We start from the raw sequence: 19,167 nt of genomic DNA, 5'->3' as shown, positions 1-19,167 counted from the left end.
GCAGCTGCTGCGCTCGGCTGCCGTGACTGGGAGATGGGGCCGGTCCGGGGGCTGCCGAAGCTGGTGGGAGATGGTTCACTCCACTTCAGGAAGACTGAATCACATCTTCACGGCGAGCTGAAAAGCCTCCCTTGTTGTAAGAGATACTTCAAAGACTGCAAGTATTTGCTTTTCTGTTTCTTTTTAACAGCAAAGAGATTAGGCTGGCCCAAACTCTGGGCAGAGCAGGAGGTAACGGAAAGGAACTGGATGGAGAAGAGGAGACATCTGCAATGCAGTGTAGGTACTAGCACAGCAATGATTTCCGAGCTATCTGCCCTGTCCTCATGCTCACGTGCCTGCCCAGCTTATGGCTGTCCATCCATCCAGTTGCCCAGCCAGGCAGTTTGGTGAGTCCTTGAAATTGTGGTTTGTAACTCCTGGCAGAAAGTGTGGGTGAGAAGTCTGTCAAAATGTCACCCAGGGCAGCACCAGGGCAGAAGTCCAATGAGCTCTCCTGGATATATCTGTCTGCCTTTGCAATCCTATAAAGCTCTGAAGGTGGGTGTCAGGAGGATGGGGCCAGGCTCTTCTCAGTGGTGCCCAGCGACAGGACAAGAGGTAACGGGCACAAACTTGGCCATAGGAAGTTCCACCTAAACATGAGGAGGAACTTCTTGACTTTGAGGGTGGCAGAGCCCTGGCACAGGCTGCCAGAGAGGTGGGGGAGTCTCTGTCTCTGGAGACATCCCAAACCTGCCTGGATGCGTTCCTGTGCCACCTGCTCTGGGTGACCCTGCTCTGGCAGGGGGTCGGACTAGATGATCTCCAGAGGTCCCTTCCAGCCCCTGCCATTCTGTGATTCTGTGATTCTGTTCTGTCCATCTGGGATCTCTCTGATGATGTCTTGTCCTGTCCACCCTGCACATGGAGAATTCATGTCCTTCCTCCTTTCCACCGTTGAAGACTAGCTCCATGTCCCCTTGGAGGTGCTCCACCAGGCTATGCATCGTGTCCTCGAGAGGATGGCTGCCCAGGAGACGCTGGCCATGGGTCCACCCCCATCTCCCCACAGTAATTCCTCCCCTGTCACTGTGATGTGGTGAGGGCAGCAGCCGGAGGACCACTGCTCCACAGGAGCTGCTCCTTCCTGTTCTGAATAGGCTCAAGGCCAGGACAAAAACCAACGAAGCCTGGGAGGCCCCGGTTCTTGTCAGAGGGCAGAGCACCTCCTGCAAGCTAACCATGTTAGGGACCACTGGTTTGGACCAGCTTCTGTGCTGGGGCTCTGCACCACCAGGGACTTGGGCAAACCAGCTGCCACTGCCCACCATGCCTCCTTTTTAACTTTTGGGGCAGAGGTGGATTTCCAGGAGAAACTGCTCTTTTTCTCATGTCTCTGGGTTCCTGCCGGCCAAATTCCCCACTTAAGTTCTGCAAACCCACCTTAAAACAGCTTATACTGAGGGCATGGAGCAGACAGGGCAAACCCTCTGCCCTCTCCCTGCGAGGAGGGGACAGGAGGAGGAGATGCGGTACCGTACCCTGCCGGCCTCGCCTCGCCTCGCCTCGCCGCCTTCTGCCTCAGCCCATTTCCAGGGTTTCACTTTGCAATTAGCTGGTGTTGACAAGTCCGACGCATGGCAGAGGCGGTCAGTGCCGGGGTCACCGGGCAGGGCTCGCTCCTTCTCATCAAGCCTCCAAGAGCTTCTGCTCCTGGAGAAACCGGGGAGCTGCAAGCGCTGGCCTGGTGGCTGCGTTTCACCTCCCGCGGGCGCAGGCTCTGTGCTGCCTCCCTCCCTTTTACCGTGCCCTTGGCACACACCTTCCACGCAACAAGTCCGTGTCCTCTCCCTGGCCGCCCTCCTCTGCAACCGCAGCCACAGCTGTCCTGACTGAGCGGTGCCTTCGTCCAGAAACGGGCACTTGAAGGGCTCTTCTTTCTCCCCAAAATCACAGCCAAAAGCACCACTCCCCCTTTCCCTTGCTTTCCTCTCTTCTCTGCCTCCCCCTCACAGCTTAGCCGTACATTTCCTGCTATTCCCACCAGCAGAGTTTTCCAACACCTTCTGAGTTTGTTCCCTGTGGAAAAACCAAAGCTGCTGCCCCCACGCTGCATGCCAGCCCAGGGCCCTTCGTCCTTGCGAATGGAGGGAGGAACCTACCACCTCCCCGGGAGAGCTCGTCTCTCTCATCCTAACCTCTGCCGTGTCCCATCTAAAGAACATAACGCACCACAAAGTCAACCGCACCTGTGCAAAACACCAGGCACCAGACACACAGCCAGACCTTGGTCCTGGTGGTGCCGGCAAGAAGCCGGAGAGCCTCTTGGCACGCTTCAAGAAGGTGGCGTTTGTATAACAACCGTTTGTTTCGGTTGGAAGGCATCTCTTGAGATCATAACCTTCGAATCAGGGCTCACCTGAACAGATCTGGTTGGGGGGGGACGTGTACTACTGAGGCAGGGCCAGCCAGGAAGGGCCAGGAGGCCATTCAGGTGCTGCTCGGGAGAGGCAGGTAGAAGCACCAGGAGAAGCGGCAGCCTGTAAAATGGGATTGCTTAGGGGGCAAGTCCTCCAGAAGGAAGAAACCCCTGTCCCGGCAGGGCTGCAGGCACCCTCGGGAGTCAGGCCTGCCCTCGGCTGATCAGCTCTTCCAGGGCTCCACGTACCATAATCTCCCACGTAAACCTCAGCCCAGCCATCCAAGCCGGCTGCAAACACATGGGTGGCTTTTATATATAGAAACCTAGCAGCATGCTAATAACTGGCTAGATAAGGAATAAATGATTCGCAACCTGCAGAAGAAAAATGACTCTCCTCGCCCTGCCGCAAGAAGCTTAAAAAATTGTATACTGTGGTGTAGGTGACGTCGGTCTGCCTACACGCATGAATTCAAATGTTCCCTGAATTAGCAGGAACACTTCATGTGGCATTCAGCGAGGGGGGCCGCTGGCTTCCAGGGCGTTGCATTAATGATGATTCAAAGAGTTCAGAATCTAATCGCGGGGGATAAAAATAGCCGGCTTCTGCTTAGCACAATTCATTATACAACAGACCTTCCTCCAGCCTCCTTCTGCCGCTCGCTTCTCCCCGGGAAGTTTCCCACTGCTGCCGGGGGAAGCTTCGTCCCAGGGGCAGAGCGGGTACCGAGGTCCGAGCAGCGGGCAACGCTGCCCGCCCTGGGCTGCTGAGAAGAGCTTAAGCCAGGTCTCCCGAGGAGCACCCGTGGGGCTAAGGTCACCTGGACTTTCCCTCTGAGACGTGTGACGGCATCACCGGGAGAACCGAAGCACCCCCGCCCTTTGCCCCTCACTCTCCGTACAGCGACGGGGAGAAGACAGAGGCTTCCAGCGATGCGGCTCCTCTGCCTGGGCCACCTCCTTAGGAGACGGGTGAATTGCTTTACGAGGGCCAGGCTGCCCCTTGCCTGAAGGTGTCCCAAGGGGCTCCCCAGCTCACCTACCAATCCCTCTTCCAGGCAGCTAACGCTGGATGAAGCCAATCCCAGCGTAGGCTACGTTGGTGTATGAGCCCAAGAAAGTGGGCAGCACTGATTTCGCGGCGCTACTGAGTCCCATGTCAACGGTGGGAGGATCTCCTCACATCTCACTTCATCTCTGAATAAGCGACTTGTGCCTTTTTAATGAGGAATCTGCATACAGGTCCTGCGGCCTCATGGTAGCAGCCCTGGGAGCCTCGGTGCATGCCGGTGGTCTCCTGCCCGCCGGGGTGATGAGGAGGGAGGGGGTCTGACCGGAGCCAGCCCAAAACAGACAAAGAATAATTTTCTTCCTTATACGTTCTAGATATTACTTATTGTTTGTGTATGTTTTTTCTTTCTTTCTTTTTTTTTTTTTTTGTATCAACACAACCAAACGCTGAGAAAATCAATGGCTGCAACATGACAAAGATTTTTGACTTCAGGTGTTGACTAAGCCGGAGGAGCAGATGAACTCTTGAGACAGAGAACTTATTTTCATGCAAATGTCACTGGTAATATAATCAGCTCTCAAGGGAACAAAACCCTGGAAACTTTACAACCTATTTGTCCCTAAATAGAAGTTTCTCAAAGTTCTCCAGAACATGGGATCTGCTCTGAAGAAGGAAATGCAAAGCATTAAGTAGGTCAAATGAGACAAATGCAGGAAAGGTAAGAAAGGGAGAGTTTGCAGGAAGAAAGCAGGAGAGCTGATGAGATGTAGTGAAAGGACCAGGGCAGTGAGCAAGGGTCACCGTCTTTTGAAACCTACCTGCAGTCTCTGCTCTCATACTCGGGGCACATGCTGGTGACAACGTGGTGCATGTTCCAGCTTTTGTTTGGAAGAGCAGCTAATGAGACCATTTGGGACCAAAACTGATTTGTTCTGGTCAGTGCCGTTCAAGAGGCCTGGAGGGGGGGGTGTGTGTGTTTGCAGAGCCCTCCATGGAGCAAGCAGAGGGTGGAAAGCCCTTAACATTGCTGCCCTCAACCTTGCTTATGCTGTGCCTCCCAGGGATGGAGGTTGTCTGCGCTTGCGCTGAAAACTTGTGACACAGAAGAAGGCAGGCCACTCTGCTTGGCCTTCTGTGCTACCACCCTGCCCCAAGCCACCAACCGGCTCTTCGACTGGCCTGCCAGAGCGAGCGGCAGCCCCAGGACTGGGGGTACAGAGGACTAAGCAGATGAGGAGGAGGTGGGGATAGCCGGGAGGGTAGGGACAGGCTCCTTGCCCTAGGTGTTGGTGGCACAGTAGTGACCCGAATGGCAATGGCTATTGCTGCACCATCAGGACTCTGCAGCTTTGCAAGGATGTTGCTTTGCTCCAGGGCAGATGTTCCTCTTGCCTAAATGTCCAGATGAAGCTAGAAGGGTCCAGATGAAGCCAGGTGGGGCCCTGCCCGCGTTTGGGATGCAGGATGGAGATGCTCTCTGGCAGTGGATTTGTTCAGTGCCTGAGATACGGCAGCTCACGTTGCCTGAGGGTCTTGGGGCAAGGGGAAGCAGGTGAGGAAAAGCCAGCAGCTCCCTCTGCCATTCTTTCCGGAGCACAGACTGAGACGCGTCTGCAGCCTCCTGTGTGCTCAAAGCTGCGGGAACACTTCCTTTGTCTTAAACTAGGTCAGCGCGGAGGCGTGACGTTACTATAGCAATCGGTATTAGATTTCATAACTTTATTTTAGTGATGGGCGTGTTGCGGGGTTCACTACTAGATGGAGGGCTGTCATTGAAACACCCTCTCCAGCTCCCCTTCCCCGCCTCCTTCTCCCTCCTGCCCCTCATGCCACGAGCCCACCGCCGTCTCTGTCCATCCCGTTCCCCCCAGGGCCGTTTCTGAAGAGTCCCAAGGTCGTCCCTGGGCTATACTCTACCTCTCACAGCTCGCTGGGCTTGGGGACTAGGCCAGATTCAGCATCCTGTGCACCTTGTGTCCTTCTGGGCTCCAGAGCTGTCCCTCATGAAGACCTGCCAGGCAGAGAGAAAAGAGAAAATGTCCTCAGGTCACAAAGAACGGAGTGGTGTCTTCCTGACAAATGGCCCAGGCCGTAACCCTGGTGCCGTAAAGGCACAACAACTCTGATTTGACAGCTGGGTTTTCTTCATCAAGTCCTAGCAAAGGCACAAGGCAAATGTGAGAAAGCATCCTATGTCAAGAAGCAGAGGCGATATCCGTGGGAGAGGGGGAAGGTGCAGAAGTGGGTCCCACGTCCCTCTGCGTTACATGTGGACTGGAAGGATGGACTGGAAATCAGCTACGTGGGGAGGAGAACATGCAAAATGCCTGGGCTCCTTGCTCGGGGGCAGAGGGCTGGGACAAGGCCCTTCGTGGGAAAGTGCTCTTTGACTTTCCTTCCCTTGTTTCTTTGCCATGAAATAATCCCTCAAGGAAGCCCCTTGCTGCCTGTGGCTGTATCTTCGTTTTTTTGGCCATGCCAGGAGCTTGCTGCCCTGAGGAGGGGTGATTCTGTAACCCTCCGTGCCTCATCTTTGCCACGGGAGAACAGAGCCTGGTAAGGCAGGAAGGACAATGCTGGGGGTAACCCCCGTGACGGGGGTGGCAGATGGCAGCCAGTTACCTTTGGTGTGTCCTAGCTATACCCCTGCCAAAATCTGCGTCTTGCTTTCACCTCCCAATGCTGCTCCTTAAACTCTCGTTTGAGCAGCTTACACTGTAAATCTCTTCCCTCTGGTCACTAGGTGCTACTGTATTGCAGCTAAAGCGTTGTACTTCTTTCTTCGTCGTCATTCACCACCAGCTACACTGCAAACAACTGCAAAAAACGCTCCCCGTATGAAAACTAAAGTAAATAAATACAGGGAAAGCCCCCCCCCCCCCCCGCCACGTTTCTTAATGCCCTCAAAAACCTACGCGTCACATCAGAGAACACAGCCTGAATTATTTTATCAGTGCGATTAAATATTACTTGGGGTTTACATCAATTCTGCACTGAGAAGACGCAGGCACGGTGCTGGGACAACCTGGGGAATTCAGGCTTTTGCTGCTGAGAAGCCATGGGAATGGCACGGTAACTCAAATTGAGGAGTCAGCCTTCCTATGATGGTATTTTTTTTTCATTCCTAATTGAACAGGGGAGGCCACGTGGGACTTAAGAAGGCCTGCCGGAGTTCAAGGGGGTTTTAAAATAGGCGAACCCCAGTTTCTTGACTGGGAGGACATACGGAAGGCTGGGACAAGGATACAAACCTTGGCAATTTTTCTAGGAAAGTTGGATCTGAGTGGTGGGTTTGACTCCCTCTCTGGTGAATCAGAAGAAGACCAAACCGGTGCCGTTAGTTCCAGTGACAAGACGAGCTCTTTGTCCCCAGAGAGGAGAGATGGGCACTGCAGTGCCCAGGAGATCCTGCTCTCACCCTGCCAACCGCCCCGCAAGAGGGGCTTTCTCCCCAGGTTAACTCGTGCCCAGGGGGTCTTTACAAACACGCCAAGTGCAACGTATGCCTGGGTTATGACAGAGTCCCTTCCAAACGTGCTCAACAGCCCTCCTTACAATCTGTCCCAAGGGAGCAAAGACTGGATAGATGGACAGATACAGCGCAGGTACAGAATAAAAGGACTTGGTGTTCAAGAGGCATTCAGAGACTCTCACGGTGGATATCCCAACAGACAGACAAATGGAAAGCGTGGAAAGATCAGAGGACTGCCCTCCTAAAGCCGGTACCAACCCTCTTCACCTTCCCACTGGCTCCGTACCACTTGAACAGCAACGCAGAGGAAATGGTTAAAGGAAAGGCACACGCCCTGAGAAAGCCAAGCAGGAGACATCCCTTGTTCAGACAGGGCAGTCACATCTGTCCCCACAGCTCACCTGCCTCCCACACTAAAACACTCGTTTTTTGAGTTTCTTGCTGCTGATCGGTACTCAGCTGTGAAAACCCGAGACAGATGCTCTATCCAGAAGGTACAGTAAACATACTTCCACCTAACCGAGGAAGCCTCTGCTTTGGAGGCATCAGCTCTCGAAGACAAGGGACAATTCCACATCCCAGGCTCAAACATTCCGGAACTCAGAGATATCAGTGAGGTTGTAGGTTGCTGCCAAAAGGCAACTGCTCCCAGCACCAAATATAGCGCTGCGTGAATGGGATAAGACTCGGTACGATGAGCCTGGGCGCTGCGGGTAGCCATGCAATGATAATTGCATTGACACCACCCAGCCCTTTCACAGCTCTCCTCGTGTGAAAAGTGAATTCCAGCTACTAGTGACTTGAGTTAGGTTCCAGCCAGTAATCCAGATGTGCAGAGCCTCCAATAGCCATTAGCACAGCCACTATCCATGGCTAGTGCTACCTGCAGCCCTCCAAGCATCAGCATCCAGCTGCCAGCAGCAAAGCTATGGCTCTCCTGCTCTAATGCCACCAGTACTGTCATGACAGGTAACACTACGTACCACGAATGTCCATCATGAGAGGCACCGGCCTCTGCTAGCAATGCTCTCAGCATCCCTCCTGTGTGCACAAGTATTCAACACTAGTGCCCAGCATCCCATATCACCACCAGTAGCTACTTGCACTGGAAGTATCTCTTCAGTACTGCCACCACCCATCATGTCTGTGACCGTCACCAGCACCTTCAGCGTATCCTGGAGTACATCTAGGAACGGTGTCGATCCTGGGACCCCTGGGCACGGTGACTCTGATGGGTGGGAGGAGCAGCACCTGGGCTCCAGGCCTCCACTCACCTGGCAGATTTCTCAAAGTAAGAGATGCTATTGAAGCTCTGGAGGAGCAAACCTTTCTGTCTGTAATACTGTTTTTGTCTTTGCATGCTACTGTTGCACTGAGAAAGCAGTGCTATAATTACCTTTAATTAATATCAGCATCGACGCCCCAAGGAAATGCAAATGAACAATTGTGCCACCAGCACAATTACGTTACGTTAACTACCAGTGATCCACCTCCGTCATTCCCCTCTTTCTCCCATTCTCAGGAGCAGCTTGCTCACGTCATGGCTGCTGCGTGGAGGGGCTGGGACTGAAGGCGATGTGAGGAAGGACACACACTGCCACGAGAGGTGGCGGAACCTCAGGCAAGTGGATTGCAGACCAAGGGGAATGGTGGGGAGCTGGGGTCTCCCAACTTCCAAGCGATGAAGACACAGGATGGCAGAGAAAGAAGCCAAGGGTCCTTCCAGGGTGGTCTGCGTGCTGCCGTGCTGTTATTTGCTGAGGGCTGTCCTGCTGATGAGCTGATGTCACTTCCCCACATGATTCAAGATGCTTTTGGTGAACTAGGGCCTCAGATGCTCTGCAGCCACACTTCACTGGGGAATCAGCTCATGATTATTGTTCATCTGAGCCTTGGTCTAGGAGAGGAGGGGCACAGCCTGCCTTCTGTAGCCCATGCGGTTCCATTGGACTTGAAGTGTGGCTGGAGAAGGCCTTGAAGAGACTGATCTGGCATTCATGACCCCTTAGAGGTGACTGCAGCTAAGTGATGGAAAGAGGCAACTCTGAGTAAGGGATCCTGTTGCCTGCTGGAGCCTCCAGACAAAGTCAGCGGGGGTTTCAGTCACGACTGAGCAGTGGAAAGCCCAGCCTGCTCACATGGCAGCACGATGCGAAGCTCAGGATGGTCTTTCCCTTCCACGCGGCCACCTCTGGGGCCACACTGGTGTGGCCATAACCTGAGCAGAGCAAGGCAAGCAGAGCACTCGTGGTGGGTGCTCCTGGAAAGGCGCAGATGATGCTGGGACTTAATTTTAGTGAAAATATCGTGAAACATTACAGGCTCAAAAAGCAGCATTTTGGGCTGGGTCTGTGTGAGAAAGGGAGGTCCCTCCCTGGCTGGTCCCTCACCTCCCGCTGCTTGTCTTCCAAACTTGAAAGAGCCTCAGCAAACTGCCCGTGTCTGCTTCTTGTTAAACCTGAAAAGAAACGAAGTCCTTGTGTCGGGGAACCAGCACGGTCATCTGCCTGGGCTTCTCTATTTCGCAGCCAGCCCCATGCCGGCCCCAGAGCTCTGGTAGGGCAGAAAGGCCGTGAGCCCCAGTGAAGATCCTGCAAGCACAGCAGGAGCGTGGACAGGGATGCAGGGGATGAGCAGGGCCAGCACAAGGGCGGTGAGAAACGGGTGAAGAGCACAGCCAGGCACGCAGGCTGCCAGTGACGGCAAGCACTACTGAATGCAATATTCCCTTCCTCCTGCTATCATCCCTAACTCGAGTGCCTTCTAATACACAGATTTACAGAGTGTGAGTTCAGATAGAGTCATCACAACCCTCTGGCCTGCTCTCCTTTATGAAATAGGCCATCGCATCGTTCTGGGCAAATCCAGCAACAGAAATAATGAAAATAAATATACGTGTGTTCTTGTACCTCTAATCTCCTAACCATTTCTCTGGATAAAACAAATACACTTAGCTCCTTTGGGCCTCCCCGAAAGAATTAAATTTCGTGTGAAGGATGCTCGGGGCCTGATTTGAGAGCTATCACTGCCTCACATTCAAGAAGGGAATAAAGCACACTGCGGAGAGAGCGGAGAGCACAGATGAGATATGGCTGTTCATAAGCGAAGCGATTTGTAGCCAGTATTAAGATTCTCCTGAAGGAGGTACGAATGGGAAAACATGGCTGTGAAAGCACCAGAGGAAACGGATCGAGCAAAGGTGGGAAGAGTGGCAAAGTCCTGCTGAACCGTGAGGAACGTGTTCCTCTCTCCGAGCCCAAAGGCCGGCACCCCGCAAAGGTGCCGCAGGGACGACTTGTCAGCAGAAGAGTTCTGTTTAGGTCACGGGAGGAGGGAATCGAGGTTACAGCCTCTTGCCTGTGCTGTTCCCCTTCCTGCTCTCCCAACAGGAAGGCACCCTGAACCCAAGAACAATGCACGATAATCTTGCCGAAGATTTATGGAAGTTGAAGTCAGCAAGAAGCCGAAGCGAAAGACCCACCCGTTGTGACCTTGCGCTCCTAGAGGGTGTAAAAGACTGATCCAAACCCCATATCACTGTCAGTGAAGAGGAACCTCAGAGACCTAGTGGGGAGCCGACAGCAGCGCTCCTCTTCTTTAATTTTGCACACAGCTAAGCCTGGCAAAGCCTCCCGGCCATAAGCCCTGGAGCTTGTGGGTACACGAAGGAGAAAGACTTCAGAGAGAATGAGTCTGAGTGACTGAAATCTGTTTCATCTGTAAGAAATACCACCCTCCCTTCCGGTAAGATCTTATATTAAAATTTGGTTCATTATTTTACTGAATAAACACACAGACACCTAGGGTCTGCTCTGCCTGACTGAAGGCTGAAGCTTGGGCAGGCCAGCAGCACCAGAGAGAAGAGGACAGGACACAACTCCCTGCAGATGGAGGCTACCAATTCTTAGCACAGGAACAGCAGAAAACAGCTCTGAGGTTCCTGGTGGAGAAATGGGAGATGGAGCTGGGTGGAGCAGAACGGAGCCTCTCCGGTCCACGCAGTGAGATAATCACACCCAGCAGGGAAGATCCCTCTTACTGAGGGATGTCACTGGCCGGTGGGTGACACGGTCCCTCCCCAGGGCCCAGATACGCTGGGTGTCCACAGGCTGGGTAGCCTGTAATTGCTGCGGAGGGATTCGCTAATCTGCACTAACGATGCACCTCACAGGCAAGAGGTCCTGGGCATGCAGAGGGCGGTGGTGGGGCAGGGCATGCTGGAGGGTCTGCTGGGGCAGAAGAAGGTTCCTGTGGCAGTGCCCAGCTGTCAGCGTGGGGGTGTGAGCTGGCAGGGTCCGGTGCGGTGCAGCGGTCCATCAGATGCTGTTCCCGATGGAAGACCTTCCTCTGCGGGCATGGGGAGCACGGAGGGTGTGGGACAGACCCAGGAGGATATGAAACAATGAAGAAGAAGGGCAAGTAGGAGGGACTGAGGAGACTTCATTAGTGTGACATCGTGATGTTGAGAATAAAATTGGTCCAGACAGCAAGGGACTTGAAGAGAAGAAATTCTTTAATTGCCTTCACACCGATGCCAGGGAGCCTGGATAATGCACTCTGCTCACGTATGGACACAGATTCGACCTAGTTGTGCTCCCAAAGTCTGGCTTGGAGAGTCACAACATAATTGGAGTGTTAAAATCAGCAAATGTTAAAATCAACACCTTCAGGGAGGAATGAGGGCGCAAAGAGGGACACTGAATGTCATGGCAGGCAAGGTCAGCTTTTTGAGTCATATCTACCTGTAAAGCTTACGGATCTGTGTCCTAGAAGATGAAGCAGAAGATGGAGAAGGTATGGGGCCTTCCACAACACACCAGCTCACCCTGCTGAGCCTGACGGCCTTGACCTGCATCTTTGTGTCATGCATGGAAATGGGGTTGCCTTGTTGTGAGGAACTTAACTGGAGAGTTGTACTGAGAACTGTATCCTAGTATGACTCCAAGACGGACTCGAGAGACATGGTGGCTAAACAGCTGGACGTAAGACCTCTGTCCAAAATCACGGTGAGAATCATAGAATCATAGAATCATAGAATCATAGAATCATAGGGTTGGAAGGGACCTCTGGAGATCATCTAGTCCAACCCCCCTGCCAGAGCAGGGTCACCTAGAGCAGGTTACACAGGAACATGTCCAGGTGGGTTTTGAATGTCTCCAGAGTTGGAGACTCCACCACCTCTCTGGGCAGCCTGTTCCAGTGCTCTGCCACCCTCAGGGTAAAGAAGTTCCTCCTCATGTTTAGGTGGAACTTCCTATGTTCAAGTTTGTGCCCATTGCCTCTTGTCCTGTCCCCGGGCACCACTGAAAAGAGCCTGGCCCCATCCTCCTGACACCCACCCTTTAAGTATTTATAAGCGTTGATAAGGTCACCCCTCAGACGTCTTTTTTCCAGACTGAAGAGACCCAAATCCCTCAGCCTTTCCTCATAAGAGAGGTGTTCCAGTCCCCTAATCATCCTCGTAGCCCTCCGCTGCACCCTTTCCAGCAGTTCCCTGTCCCTCTTGAACCGGGGAGCCCAGAACTGGACACAGTACTCCAGGTGCGGCCTCACCAAGGCAGAGTAGAGGGGGAGGATGACCTCCCCCTCTATGAGACTCTTCTCCTCTATGAGACTGCTTCAATCAGTGTAGGACATTGCAGCAGAAGCAGGGCCTGTGCGTGGCACAGACAGTATCTTACTAGAAAAGAGGGTCCTTTTCTGGCAGCTCGATATCTGGGAGGACGTTGATAAACTGGAGGTGGTTTATAGAAGAGCCACAAGGACTGCATGATGTGGCTCACACCGGGAGACACCAGGAACACAACTGCAGACCACCAGTGCTTAGCAGGCTGACGACAGAGGGCTCTGCAGCGCGGCAGCCAGCACCCCACGCGCGCCCAGGGGCAGGCACCTGAAGATGGGTCAGTCCGGACCACAGCCAAAGAAAGGTTTTATCTTTAACAAACAAGAGCAATCAGCCATTAAAAGGACTACACTCCGTTGAGCGTAGCAATACATTCTCCACCATGGGCAAAAGTTCAAGTCACCTGGGAGGTTCTTCCCAAGATGTTTAGTTCAAATGCAGTTCTGAGACCCGAAGGGTAAACAAACTTAGGGATTTCTTCCTCAGTTGCTATTGCCTTTCTAGAAGTGACCGTACTTCTGATTTGGGACACTGAGAGAAATGGGACACTCGCACATGTTCAGGGTCCTCGATTTCATGCTTTACCTCTTCCAGGAGACAGATGTTGTAGAGATCGAGATGCCTTTGAGATGCAGCCAGCGGCCCAGGAGAAAGCCTGTGAAGGGCTGGGAAGTGCACGGGTGCAGGTACAGCTTGGCTCAGGGAGCTGCCCTTGCCCAGGCGGCTGGCTCTCTCCTAGGAACCTGGCATGGGCCACAGATGGGCCACTGCCCCAGGTGACCCCTGCTGACCTGTTCACCCTACAGACAGCACCTCCATGCCAGCTCTCAGCCTTTCTCGTGTGCTGAATGCTTTCCCATGATAGTTTCCACCCCTCCTGCAGGTTTTTTCCTCCCCTAAAGCCTGAGCTGAGGCCAGGGGAGAGTGTCTGGCCCTATGGGAGAACATTACTGGTGATGCTCTGGCATCTGGCACCTGGACATCACCTCTTCCAAGAAACTCCATGTTCCACCCAAACTACCACCTGGCCGACCTAGAGGGAAGGTGTGAACACTGCCAGCAGTAACACCAGGCACGTATGGAAAACACCTCCAGCCTCTTGCTGACGGACCAGGCTGAGAAGGGGATCTGCACTCACCAGCGCAGCAGGGCCAGGCTTGAGCCAGGGGAGGGAAGGATGAGGTGAAACCCCTCTGGGGGCTGCAGGGCAGGCTTAGGGCGCCGCAGATTTGTTGGCTACAGCCCAAGCTTAAGCAGGACGTGGCCTGCAGTGACGGCTGTGCACCTGGAAGAGGTTTTCCAAGAAGGTTACGCGTGACTGTGGAAAAGGACGGAGGCACATTGACCCAAAGCCAAGGAAGAGCAGATTCCCCGGTGCCTACCGTTGCAATTCAGCCATGGATTGGCACATGCTCGCTGTCTCTGCTGGCTTTTATTTTAACCTTCAGCCAATCGTGCAAAGCCAGAGGACACAGGGTTTGATTGTGCAGGTGGGACAGCCAGCCAGAGCTGAAGTGTGGCTACAGAGTAAAGAGAAGGCCAGAGGAGCTGGCTTGGGGCCACCTCGTCTGCTGCCCAGCCTGTTCCCAGCCTGCGGCTCTGCAGGGTCTGTTCTCGCTGTTCTCACCCAGGGAACTGAGAAGCCGGTTCCTGGTTGGTTCCTGGGGGTTTCCTGCTGCACAGTGCCCGTGTCCTGACCACGCTGACTGAGCCCCACAGGAGGAAGACCTACCCTCCTGTGGCAGAGGAGATCTGAACGACCTGTCCTTGACCGCTTCCTTCTCTCCCTCCCTGACACTGCTTGTCTGCTCAGGCTAACAAGAGACAAAGAGCAGCACCTCCCTTTGGGGCTGGACAAAACCTGATGTGGACACTCAAAATCTCAGCAAAAAATCTCTAAACCGGGTCTGCCACACAACCACGCGTGTCACAAAGCCCCGTGCTTGCATAGCTCCCGCTGAGAAGCCCTTAGCCTTGTCCCTTCACCTGCTCTGCTACTGAGCGCTCCAGCAAAGCTCCTGGCACGACATCTGGGATAATCTGCATCGCCTAACTGGGCGCCACTGAGGCGGAACCACTTGGACCTTCCTGGGGCAGGTCTCTGCTCCGTGCTTCTCACCTGAGCCCTGCTCTGACGTGGCTGCGTCTTTGCAAGGGATGGAAAAGATGAAGCACGTGGAGAAGCCGTCTGTGGCGAACCCACGTAAGGGCAGACCGTGCTGGTGCTAGAAGAGAAGAGCCAGCCCAGAAAGCGAGGGGGCTGTGTGCGGGCAGACACCCCCTGCCTGTGGTGGGGCTCGGGTCGCGTGGCTGGGAGCGGGTGGTGCTGTGTTTGCCCAGCCTGGCTGTTCTGCGGCGCTGCGCCGCGCTGCTGTCATCCCGACAGCCACCCGCCGGCCCTGGATCCATTTGCTGCAGCTCCTCGGGATGCGCTGGGCTGGCGGCTGCAGGTCTGCGCTGGGCGAGAGGACACGCTACGCTGGTCAGGGCTGAGCAGCGGTGTCCTCTCTGCGGTATGGAGGATGCTGTCGCTCCCATAGCAAGAAGAGCTCTGCAGGTGCCTGCCTTTAACAAGATGAGTAATCCCCTTTCAGTCCTTTAATCAGTCGCTTCTAATTAGTGTGCCAATTGTTTTTTCCGTAGCAAACAGCTCTTTCAAGAAGGGGTTTTGCTGCATCTGCTAGGTCGGGAAAACACTGTTCCCAGAAGGGGCTGTGTCTTAGCTCTTCGGCAGGAGGTTCTTCCCATGGGCTCATGTGCAGAGCGTGGCCGAGGTCCTGCCCACACCGGGGATGAGCACCCAGCAGAGGAGCCACTGGCTGCTCTCAGACCGTTGGGTGGCTGTAAAATAGGTGGTCACCCCGAGCCAGGATGACTATTTTCCTGACTCCAGTAGTGTTTAGCCACAACGGTCTTGCTGAAGCTGTGCATCTTCTCGCGCGTTGAAACTGGAGAAGATGATGTGCCCTTCGTCGGTGGCTCCCCCCTGGCTTTGCAGTTCACCTCCCAGGCTGCCTGAGCCGGGCAGCATGACCGCCCCACTGCGCTGAGCAGCGTGCACAGGTAAGGGAGAACCTCGAAAGCCCAAGGAGGGATTATGTGCGTCCTGCCGGGATGGAGGCGTTCCTGGAGGTGCCCCGTGCCGGTGGTATCCTGGGCATTGCATTTTCTAGAGGACCCAAAGACTGGCTTTCCCCTCTTGTAGGCAGAGACATTGTCCTTACCCACATCCCTTTCGGCTCTTTTTTTCTCTTTTGAAAATTCCTTAGCTTTGTGCTTCTGATGTCTCCTGGCAGTGAGTTCCACAAGTGAGTTTTGCTTGTGGAAAAACGATCCTGCCTTGACTACTTTCAGTGACGCTTTGTCCTGTCATTAGGGAGAAAAGTAACGGAAGCAGCAGTTCCCTGCTTTGGTGCATGCTCCGTTTCCCAGATCTCAGCCCCACGAGTCCCTCTTTATTTCTTCCAATGTGAATTTTTTGAGGCAGAACAAAGCGCCGCTGCTCGGCCATGAGCCTCCCGACACTGTGCAGCTGCCCTGGGCGAGACGGGCCCAGCACCACCCCGCAGCGCGGGCCGGCACCCGCTGACAGCACTCCTGCCTCTAGCACTGCTACCCCCCCGCCACCTACACGCTCTCGTGCTGCTGCACGGTGGGAAGGGATCGTCCATGAGCCCCCTGCAATAAAACAGCCGGCTCCCTCCTAGAAGTCACTAAATTCTCCAACTACAGTTCCCTGCACAAGTTCTATCAAGGTGGCTGTGTCACCTCTGCTCTGGCCTAATATCCCGCAACCCCTGCCCCTGGGGGAGCTATGGAGCTGGGGAACATGATGCTCAGGCACGAGGTCTGGTCCCAAGCAATATCAGTACGTTGGCTGAAAGGAATGAATCACGCGCTGCCAAATACCGCAAGAGAGACATTCGCTTGCCACCTCCACCTCAGGCTAAGCCAAAAACCCTGTGTCCCAACACGTCCCGGCGAGCAGGCATTTTGGGGCACACAGAAGTGTAGGATCCAGCCGACAGCAAGGGAGGGTGTAACGCAACCTAGGTAAAGCTACGGAAAAATACAATTGGAGTGGCAGTGAAATACCTGTTCCCCGGGGGAGGGGAGAACAGAGGAGTTTGTGGTCAGCGTGGCGCCACTGGTTGGCACAAGGGCGTGTGGCAAGGTAGGGCCAAGCCTCATCCTGTCAAAAAGAAGGTGTTGAGTTGGGGACATAGTGATGAAGGACACCGCGTGCCAGGCCACGCTCCTTTGCCGTGCCCCGGGGTGCCTGGGGTAGGGGCACGGATCAGGCAGCTCAGGGACAGGGCAGCAGCCAGCAGAGGAGAAAACCGCTCTGGAGGAGGCTGTTTCCCCGCGGCTCTGGCGTGAAACGGCACAAGCGGGGTTGATGAGGGACAACCAGGCACTTCTCCGCACAAAGCCCTGTGCCATGGGCTCCACAGACGTGCGCCAGGGAGGAGGCTCCAGCCCTGGTCTTCATCAGCTGGGTTGGAGGTCTGCCTGGCATGCAGCCTCTCTGGGGGACCACGTGCGACAGGTCCTTCCTTTCTCTGCTGAGAGCCACCTCGTCCACGGGAGCTTTGAGAAAGGAAGGTCACACCACAGACGGCACAGCTCCCAGAGACCAGGGCAGGGGAGCTGCGTGCCCAGAAGTTTTTCGGTTTCTGGATAAACTTACGAAAGGATTGTTTCTTTCAGGCTTTCCTGCGATTAAATTTTTGTTCGGTTTTCCAGAGGAATTGGCATAAGTGTTTTGGGATCAGCATGGCGGTTCTTTCGGCATCTATAATAAAAATCCTTTTTTGGGTTGGTTCGTTTTTTTTCAAACTGTTCAATCATTTTGTTATAAAATAACATTCTTTCTTTAAAATATATCCAAACAGCATTTTCAGGTTAAAACCTGAAATGTTTTTGCTTGGCAGGCACCAAAATAGAAATGGAGGCTCCAAAACTTCCCCCTCTTGTCCATCTGAGGTTTTGAGTCCCCCCAACTGCGTATCGACCTGAAAGATCCCACGTCACCGTCGTGTGCTCCCTCCCGCGGAGACACCGCGGTGCCCTCAGCTGTAGAGGTTTGTTCGCTCCGTGGTTCGAGAGCGGGTATTTCCACGGCGCTGTGGCCACAGGCTGTGCTTGGGCGCTGGCGGCCGCGGGTCGGCCCCGGGTTCAACGCAAATACCCAGGTTGCTCCTTCCCCGCCCCGTCTCCGAGGCACTGAGCTCCTCCCGAGATCATCCCACGTCCATATTCAACATCCAGCTCTTGGGGCAGGCGCTGGCAGAAGCTTCGCTTTCATTTTCGTTTGAATAATGATGTGCAAACCTCAGCCTACGCTTCCTTCAGGTGGGCCTGTCCCTCCCGCCTCGGAGGACCGCTATCCCTTGCCTCCTTCCCCTCCGCAGTGAGGGCAAGCTCCGAGGGGGCTCCGCTTTCCTTTTCCTGGCCCAGGTTGGGATATCCAGGCTGGCCTGGCTTCCCGTGAGTCACCAGCAAATCTCAGCTTCCTTCTGCAGGGCCCTGGAACCAGAGCCCTAATTACAGGGCAAGACTAGCGGAAACAAGCTTATTATTTACAAGGCTAATGAAAATTAATCATGCCTCCCCCTCCCTTTCTTGTGGGAACAGTCATCTTAAAGAAAGCAGATTATAAAAGCATTATGGGCGACTGCTGTGCTGTTTTTTGGCGCTAACCAGGAGATTGTGTGGGGGCTGTGGGCTTTGTTTGCAGGTCGCCTGAAACTCAAGGGTTAAGAGTACCTAAAAGCGAAGTGCCGCTTGTTCTCCCCGCTCCCCATGCAGGCCTCCCCTCTGCTGCTGGCCGAGACTGGGAGCAGATGGAGCCCGTAGCCCCAGCGCTACGCCAGACAGGCTGTAAAGCCCTTTGGTGCTTTTCCAGGCAGCTGCTGCTTCTCCCCAAGCCCGGACCCCTTTGGCATCATCTGCCTTCTTGCGAGGAGGGAGCGGTGTGGGGCGCGGGGCTGGTCCCACCCCAGGGACTCGCAGCCCCCCAGCCCAGCAGATGGGGGAGTTCCCCAGCGTGGCCCAGTGGAGCCCAGTGAGCTCCATGCAGGCAGGTCTCAGGAGTCCGGCGGCTCCACGCTCCAGCCCGCTGCGCAATGCCCAGATAGAGACTAAGGTGGTCTGCAAAGCCAGATGGAGGAAAACCTGTCAAGGAGTAGTTCACGTTGCACAGGTGTGGAAAACCAGAGCATCCCGTACCAACTGGAGCCACTGGTTCTAGAGCGAGTGCTGCTGGCCTCTTCTGCGGCCAAAGGATGGACCTTGTTAAGTGCAAAATCCATCACCCTCACTCAAGTCATCACTGTCACTCAGGGGAAACTGAGGCACGGGATAGGGAAGGTCAGCCATGGAGACAGGGAGAGACCTCCAGTCTTTTGGACCTTCAAAAGAAGGTCTTTTAGAACCCAGAGCCAGCTCCTGCGGTCCCCACTGTGGAAACTGCTCCCAGGGACGTAGTGTCGCATGCCCTGAGTGCTGAGCTGAGCCCTGAGCTGTCCTATCTGCCCCCCGGGCCGACCACATTCCCCCCTTTTCCAGGCCTAAAGATCTCTGCTCCCATGAGCAGCCTCCCTCTCCCCGGGGCTGCGCTGACTGGGAGTGGGAGGAAGGCAAGGAAGGGGCAC

General features: G+C 54.6%; 1 protein-coding gene across 6 annotated transcripts in view; it reads right to left on the bottom strand.

The window, feature by feature from the left end:
* The window catches only part of DLGAP4 (DLG associated protein 4), a 179,612-nt gene that overhangs the window by 74,863 nt on the left and 85,582 nt on the right, over nucleotides 1-19,167 (bottom strand). For all 6 annotated transcript variants that reach the window (XM_063349695.1, XM_063349697.1, XM_063349699.1 and 3 more), the window contains one exon: nucleotides 5,331-5,424. The gene's annotated coding sequence lies outside the window, so the exon portion shown is untranslated. The remainder of the gene's footprint in view (nucleotides 1-5,330; nucleotides 5,425-19,167) is intronic.

Source organism: Chroicocephalus ridibundus, chromosome 12 (genome assembly GCF_963924245.1).
Source record: "Chroicocephalus ridibundus chromosome 12, bChrRid1.1, whole genome shotgun sequence".
Lineage (NCBI taxonomy): Eukaryota > Metazoa > Chordata > Aves > Charadriiformes > Laridae > Chroicocephalus > Chroicocephalus ridibundus.
Note: the sequence above shows the minus strand (reverse complement) of the source record. Positions and strands in the feature narration are given on the sequence as shown.